The sequence below is a fragment of the Condylura cristata genome, unplaced genomic scaffold, assembly GCF_000260355.1.
Source record: "Condylura cristata isolate star-nosed mole 26May11 unplaced genomic scaffold, ConCri1.0 scaffold00032, whole genome shotgun sequence".
In the NCBI taxonomy this organism is placed as follows: Eukaryota; Metazoa; Chordata; class Mammalia; order Eulipotyphla; family Talpidae; genus Condylura; species Condylura cristata.
Window position 1 is genome coordinate 4,728,750 of NW_004567133.1, and position 8,431 is coordinate 4,737,180.

An 8,431-nucleotide genomic window follows, 5' to 3' on the forward strand; every position below is an offset into this window, starting at 1 on the left:
CGGCCCCTCCCTCCGGCGGAGGCCGGGACGGCGGCGAGTGCAGATGGGGGGCGCCGGGGGCGAGGCCCTCCCACGGGCTGCGGCGCGGCCCTTCCAGGGGGAGGTCCTGTTCTGGGGGGCTCAGTCCCTCAGCCCCCCCAGGCCAACGGGGGCTCCTCGGGCGCAGGGTGCTCAGCTTCTGCCCGGGCCCCACTCAGTCCCGGGTCCGAGTCCCAGCTCCCCTCCCCCCGCCCCGCCTCTCCCCAGCGCCCCCGGACCTTTAACTGGCCCCTTCCCGGCCCCCACTGCCCAGGGGTCCAGGGCCAGGCCCGGGCCCCCCACCGTTTCCGGGGTTCAAGCCCCGCCCACCGCCGGTTCCCGGGGAGGGGGGGGTCCCTGTAACCTGCCCCCCTCCCCTGGGCCCGCCCCTGGACTGCGGCCCCCTGCCCTACGCCTACGGGGCGAGTGGAGGGGGGTGAAGGAAGCAGCTCCGGCCCCGCCCCCCCAGTCTGCGCGCGCCCCCGCCCTCTCCCCCTCCCCCCAGCGCGCGACCCTCCGGAGATAGGGATTTAAATAAAATTTGAATAAACCCCCTTCCTCAAGCAGGAGGGTGGAAGGAAAGGATGGAAGGGGGCAGGGAAAGGGGGAGGGGGCAATTAGGGTGCCTCAGCCCCCCTGGTCCCCCGGCCCCGCGCTTCTTCGGCCCGGGGCCCTGACCGCCTCTCTCATCCCTCCTGAGCTCCTTCCTCCTTCCTCCTCTCTTCCCCCTCCCCTCCCTCCTCCTTCCCTCCTCCTCCTCCTCTCTACTCCCTCCTTCTCCCAGAGGAACCCCGCCCCCTGCCTCCTCCTCTCCCCCACCTCCTCTTTCCAGGACCAAAGCGCGCAGGGTACGACGGAAGTAGTAGTCCTGCAGATGCCGGTGCTACCGCAGGAACAATAGAACGCTGGGACTGGCAGGGACTACAGACAAGATGGCGGAGGGCGTGCCAAGTCGGGAGCCGAGGATGCCGGGAGTTATAGTCCCGTTGCCCCGAGGCTCCCCGTTGCAGAATATAGAGAAGTGGCAACGATGACTACAAACAAGATGGCCTTCTCCCTCGACCCGACCTCCTTCCCAGGCACTCACACGCCCTCCTGTCCACAACCCTCCGCGTGTGTGGTACCTGACGGGAGTCGCAGTCCATCTGCTGCCTTCCCGCTGCCATTTCTACTCGTCAGGAACAATGGAAAGGTGAAAAGGAACGAGGACTACAAGCAAGATGGCGGAAGAGGGACGTACACCTGACTAGTAGTCGATCTTATGAGGTGCGATGGGAATAGTAGTTTTCTAGCCTTCTAGTGTTCGTTAAAAATGACGGGCCTAGGAGGATAAGGAGACTACCATAAAGATGGCAGGCTACCTATGTTCTCCCGGTCGCCTCATTCTACCACCTTGGGCACCTCGCCGTCAGTAATAGCATAACCCCCTCCTCCTTCCCTGAGGCGCAGAGCCTGACGGGAGTTGCAGTTTTCCCAGCTCCCCTCTATTCTCTTCGGTTCAGACAATGGACGGGGGAAAGGGGCGGGGACTACCAGCAAAGATGGCGGCCAAAGGAAAGGGGAGACGGCGACCTGGGATTTGTAGTCCACTCACTAAGGCTACTCCCTGCGGAAATGGGGGAAAGGACTACATTAAAAATGGCGGCGTAGTAGTCGACGTTTGCGCCAATGCTTTCTGGGGGACGTAGTCCCTTTTTTAGGGTTACTGAGAAAGGACGTGGGCTGTTGAAATGTGCATGACCGCGGACACTCCAAATTGCGAAACGAAGGAAACCGAGACTCTCTTTCTCCTTTAACTCGCCACCCCCTTATGACCCACCAGCCGGGAAATGCAGTCCTTACTAGTGGAACGGGAGAATGTATGTCACCAGTGAAGATGAGTGCGAGTAAGGGAGAAAGACATATGGGCGATGCAGGAATCGATAGTGTCCACCTCCTTAACTGTTTCAGGGGAAGTCTTAATACTGTCGCGACAAGGGAGGAGTGATCCTCGCGGAAAAGGACTGTCCGTCCCTTGGAAAGCGTGGGCGCCTCACACCCGGTGCTTGTTTCCCCAAACCTTAGGAAATCAGTACGTTTCAAGTCGTGAGCGTTCCAGGGAAAAGGCTCTGGAATCACACAAGATCCCCGCCCCTCCTTGGGATATGGCTAAACCTCGATTTTCTCATCCAAAAAATGGGGATAAGGATACCTACCTCGAAGCAGAGTAGGTAATGATAAACAAGACAATGTTCATGAAAGTGCCCAGCTCATGACCTGACACGGGGCACGTGTTGATATTTTCTCTTTCGAGGTCCCTTCCAGCCTAGTTGTTCTGGGATCCCAGGAATCCATGATGCCGGATGAAGTTAGCTCCTGTGAGAAAAACTGGCGGGCAGGCTACTCCGGTCTTGAGCCGCACCCCCTTCTCCCGCCTCCTCTTCTGGGTCTTCCAGCGAACATTACCGAGCACCGCTCCCAGGGGGCGCCCATTCTTCATTTTACGGAAATCTTGCATACCGGCCCAATTTCTCAGTTTGAAGCAGAAAGTGCTGCTTGCTGGCCAGGGCATCATCACGTAGCCTTGGAGGCAGCCCCCTTGACACTCAAGCTGGCCACATAATTAGGACTGCGTCTCCCTTTTGCGCCTTCTTACCTAGCTTTTTGGTCTTCCTCGCCTGCCTTGAAAAACGACTCACTATTGACTCTAAGGAAGCTGGCAGCCCCTGCCCCACTTTGGGAAAGACCTTTAGAGATCCCTGAAGTCTACATGTGGTTTTTCTGCCTTGGAAGCTAAAGCGGGACAGTGCTGTGAAGTTCTAAATATACAGGGACTGGCCTCAGGGCTGCGCTGAGGCGCCTTTCTGCTCACACTTTTATCACTCAGAATCTTTGGCTTCCAGAAAAGTTTCACCTAGGTGTCCTCACTAACTTAGCTTATCTTGCATGGTTTCTTCAGGGCTTTTTCCCAGCGTTCCCTCTGCCTGTTGTGCCCTTCCTATTCTCTCCTCCCACTTCTGCACCCAATTAGCTATTCATTCATCAAATCTCTGTTCAAAGGCCACAGTCCTAATGATGCTTGCCTGTATTTCCCAGATGAAATGCATTTGTTGACTCTCGGTTGATTGTAAGCTTCACATGTGATTAAGTACTTCCAGTGTCTCTGTTGATCCTCATAAGAATCCTATGGAGTGGAATCCCATTTTATATGTGAAGTTGGGGGGGTGGGAGGAGGCAGAATGGGAGTGGTAGAACCAAGATTCAAACCCAACTGCAGAGGCCATCCTCAAGCCACTGAACTGATTAGATCAAGGCTGTGTGTGTTAAGTATGTTGTAGCAACAAGTTTTTCATACAAAAATTAATTTCCACTTTCTCCCAACTCCTGAACTCTACAGTACTTAAGTCTGCATTCCCTGAACAAGAAGCAGCTGAAGCTGAGCAGTGACTGCCTCCTTTGAATAAGACATTTACTCACCAGTTCAGCGTAGTCCATACCCAGCTTGCTTCAGTCCTAATATTAGTGTTATTGACTCCACTCTGCTGAGACAATAGCAAATCTGTTAAGGGTCAAAACCATATCTTATACTGTGTAGAGCACCTCAGTGCCAGGCTTTGGGTAAGGAAATGGCAAAGCGAGATGGCACTTCAAGATACTTTTCACTTTATAACTTTCTGAACAATCTGAATTTTTTACCATGATCTCACACTCATAGACTTCAAACGTGAGCTGAATATACGATAACCCAGCTATGTTAACATTATATAAAAACAGACTTTCTCATATGTGAAATGATATTATCACTGTGTTCAGGAAATACAATACCCACGAGCCCTTTTTCATTTATTCCAAAAGGATGCTTGTTTTCTCTCTGTGTCAGAACTTTTGGATGGGTGACTTAAAAGCACTCAGTGGTGGTGGTTTCTTAGGTGAGGGCTGGACTGTAAGGCTGTAGACTGGTTTCAGAAACAGGTCAGACCATTCAGTGTTCAGTGGGCAATGCAGTAGAGAAGTTGTGAGCTTGCTTTTATGACTATCTGTATCCTTGGAATGAGTAAAATAAGCTTGGGAGCGAGAGCAGCCCATTTATACTGAGGTTTCTATTTAACAGTCATTTCACTTTCTACTCAATCTTGTCTGAATCTCTGTAGAAGTTCATGATTTGTATGCTGCAGTAACAGTAGTGGCTAAGTTTTGATGACTTAGAACAACAAAGGCCTTTTACTTGCTCATGCTGCCTGTCCAAGTTTTGGTCAGTAGTGGTCACTTTGTTGGGGTTCAGATAATGGAACTTGGTGTGTGGTGTTCTTGGGTCCCTCTGACAAAGAAATCAGCAGCTACTCCCATTCATTAGCACACAGAAAGTTTATAAAAGAAAAGAGGAAAAGGAAAAAGAAATGCCTGCAGTCTTAAAAGGCAAGAACTGCATTTTCCAGACAACGGGGTTTTCTCTTATGCTATCGATAGATGGAATTATTGTGGAAATGATCACTTTGGGGGTCTTCTATGATTGATAATCTTCCTTGCTCCCTTCTCTGGCTGATAATCTTTCCTGACCCACCTCAGATTCCTGGAAACTTCCATAGCTGGTTTAGTTTAAGATTCATTAATCACCCTACCCCCCACATCTGGTGTTTTTCCTTATGATACCTTCCACCCTAAATTTTTCTACTCTCAGTATCTCAGGTTCATTGTAGTCATTCAGGGAATAAGGCCAAGGGAAGAAGCTCCTTCTCCATATCAGCTTCCATGATCACCGTCTAACCATGTGTGTTTCACTTGGTGAAACACACAAGTGAAATGCCATAGGTGTGGCTTCCTGTCTCCAGACAACACTTCAGTAGAGCTCCTTGGTCAGTGGTCTCAGAGGATCGGGATGAACAGCAGCTAAAGCTCCCAAATTATCATGTAGCTGTTATCTCATCTCTTTTTGTAGACATGCCTTTCAGTTTAGGACAGGACCAGTCTTATAACTGGGTTCTTGAAGCAAGGGATTATAGATGTTTCCCTTCTCAAGATGGTGAATTTTATGTTTTTTTTTTTTCTTAACCACAATTAAAACTTTTAAAATTGTTTTTAAAAGTCCCTGCTTAAGTTGCCATAGGAACTAGGGATAACACACAATGTATTCTTCTCCAGGTAGAAAAGAACAGGCATGATCCTTTCTTGAAAAAGCTATAGGAAGGTAAAATCTAGTCAACGGAGAAAGTCAAAATAAAAGGATGGTTAACTGTTGAACTAAGACTAAGCAAAGAAATCAGGGTTGCAGCATAAAATAAACTATATTTATACTGCTCTTTTTTTTTTTAAGTTTTATTTATTTATGCACACAGAACTGGGGTACAGGCCAGAAGTGCAGAGGTGGTGAGAGGATTCACCAGAGAAGAGTGGGGAGCAGAACAGAACAGGCAGATCAATGAAGTACACTGCTGAGGGGAGCAGCGGGTGGGTCAGCTCCCTAGCCTGGGATCAAACTCATGCTGAGGTGGCTGTACAGCTGTTGGCTATCTTCAGAGTGCTGTGCTTTTACCTGTTACACTACCAGGGAGGGCCCCACTTCAATATTTATCAACGGGATTAACCCTATTTCCTCTATGCTCCACTCCCCACTGGATTGTTGTGAAGCAAATGCCAGGCATCATAACATTTCATTTCTAATATGCTTTAGGATGTATTTATTTAGGATTATCTATCAGAGACTCTTTGTCCTCGATCATGGATTATTGGGGGCAGAACAGGCAGGGTCTCAAGGTGGGAACAGCGTCGGGGAGCAGAGATTCCTAGAAAAAGGGGTAAAAAGGAAAAAAGGGGAGTGAGGACGAAGAAGACAAGGGAATGGGAGTTGGGTACAAATCTTCCTGCTCTGCCTTCAGCAGAGGTTTATATATATTTTTTAAGATTTATTTATTTATTCATACAGAACTGGGGTACAGGCCAGAGATGCGGAGGATTCACCAGGGACAGAATAGGGAGCAGAACAGGCAGAGCCACGAAGTGCACTGCTGAGGGGAGCAGCGGGCGGTCAGGAGAGGTCTGCCACGCCTTGTGGTCACCTCCGGGGCAGGTGGAGATCGAACTCATGCAGAAGTGGCTTTAGCTTCTCAGTGCGGGTGCCTTAACCCGCAGCACCACCAGGGCGGGTCCAGCAGAGGTTTTTTTTATACACTTCAAGCAGGCAGAGGAATGACTTTAGCATATGAAATGAGCTGAGATCACAATCACCTTTTTTTCTAAGAATAGTCTGGGGTCGTTTTGAACTTTAGTTGAGATTATAACATTTTTAAAATCAATCTATCAAGGTTAAAACAGGTTCATAGATTCACAAAGTTTAAGACTAATATTACTATATTTACCACAGTGAAGATTAACCAAAATAAAGTCCCTGAAACATTATCTATTACTTAACGGCTTTCATTCTCATAGAGACATAGTGAGGGCAGGAAGAGGAAAATTCTTGTAAATCAAATTAAGGTAAGGTTCTTTGAAAAACTTGTTAGAAAGTTTAAGTGAGTTTTCTTGAAGTCTAGACGGTAGAAAACCTGATTAGCTCTGAATAGGCAACTTGGGTGAATTTCCATATCTAAAGACTAGATAGTGGGAAGTTTGAGTGGTTATTTAGAAACTGAATAGAAGGCTCTGTGAGATAGAGTGATATGGTTTGGGTTTTCCTCAGTCTGGCAGTGAGAGAGACTTTGCAGTAACAGCCATTTGTTTTTATTAATCAGCCAGTTGTCAAATCACGTTTGACTTTAAGAGGAATTTCTCACCCTAGTGCAATACTTGCTTGTCAGGGCCAGGCAGGCCTTCTGAGGCTGAGGCAATCCAACCGTAAGCAGAAAGTTGCTCAGAATATTTTGATATTACGATTATATAAAAAAGGGAGGTCATAACATAAGTTAGCGTGGGAAGTCTAATTTTTCAGAGCATTTCCGTCTCCATCCGGAATATGTCAGTTGATAGAAGTTGCATAGCTTGTGTCATCTATCTTTTAAAAAAAAATTTTTTTTAAAAACATAAACACAGACATCTAATAAATAATCATAGTTCCTTTGTATCAACCAATGCACAATCCATATTCAAATTCCCTGGATCTCCTAAGGTCTCTATAGTTGGTTGTAGAATGTAAAGCCAAGGGCCTCCCTGGTGGCCTCAGGGATGACTCAGTACTGTCACCTGTGGCCTTATCACCATGATGGCTGAGTTTGATCCCTGGCCAGGGTGCTAACCTCTTGTGGTAGTGGGTACAGTTTCACCCACTGCTCCTCTTAGCAGTACATTTCAATCTACCTGTTTTGGTTCCCACTCTGAATCATCTCATTTCTGGGCTGTCCCCCGTTCTCTGCAAAAGAAAAAAAAAGAAAAAAATAGAAGAAATGGAAAGCCAAACCAGGCCCACACATTCCTTTTGGTTGTTGAAGTAGGCTCCAAATGAACCCTGCTTCCAGGATTCTCCCTTGGACCAGGGACTTGTTTCTGTAAGAAATAGAATCAGCAAAGGTCATGGATGTCACTTTAAGATAAAGCTGTAAAAGCCGTAACCATCTTCTCAGTACTTGCTCTGGCTCTTGGCTTTTCTGGTGAAGCGCGATGTCATCTGTGAGCTGCCCCAGGAAGAGATCCAGCAAGGGATGAATTGCAGCCTCTAACAGCCAGAAAAGAACCAAGATTAGGCCATACAACTCTGCGACACCAAGTCCTGTCCCGCCACAGGTGTGAACCTGGAAGCCCATCCTCCTGCCCCTCCAGACTGTAGCCTAACTTTGCCTGCAGCTTGTGGGGGTCTCTCTGCTGACTTCTAACCCACAGAAGACAGACAATAAATACTATTACCACTTTGTATTATCATCTTTATTAAAGATGTGTTTATGCACACAAGAACTGGGGTGCAGGCCAGAGATGCAGAGGGTGAGAGGATTCACGAGAGTCAGAGTGAGGAGCAGAACAGGCAGATGGACAAAGTACACTATTGAGGGGAGCAGCAGTTAAAACAGGAGAGGTCTGCCGCGCCATGTGGGTCACCTCCCTAGCCAGGGATCGAATTCATGCAGCAGTGGCTGTGATGTCATTTTTGGAGTTACTGGGTTTGGAGTGCGGGGTCCTTGGATTAATCTCTGGGAAAGGCTTCACCAGAACTCCCCTTTCAGCAACACACGGTGAATTTCTCCAGTAGACAGAGATGATAATATTTAAAGAGCAGGTTTATCAGGGAAAAGGACAGAGGAGTAAAGGACACTTGCATAGACAAAAGTGGGAAGGAAGAGCTGCCCCAAAGGGACAGGTTTGCTTAGAGGCCTGCATGGTCACAGGCGGGCGGCCTTGAGGACAGCCGCCTCCGCTGAAGAAGATCAGCGAAGAGAAGCCCTGGCATCGTGCAGGTCCTAGGCAGGCAGGAGGCTGCTGCCCTGCAGAGGGAGAGAGTGGGTGAAAAGAAGCA

At 48.5% G+C, this 8,431-nt stretch overlaps 1 pseudogene; it reads left to right on the forward strand.

Moving 5' to 3' along the window:
* The first annotated feature begins 1,330 nt into the window (after positions 1-1,330).
* On the forward strand, positions 1,331-3,122 carry LOC101625045 (annotated as a pseudogene).
* Positions 3,123-8,431: the final 5,309 nt, after the last annotated feature.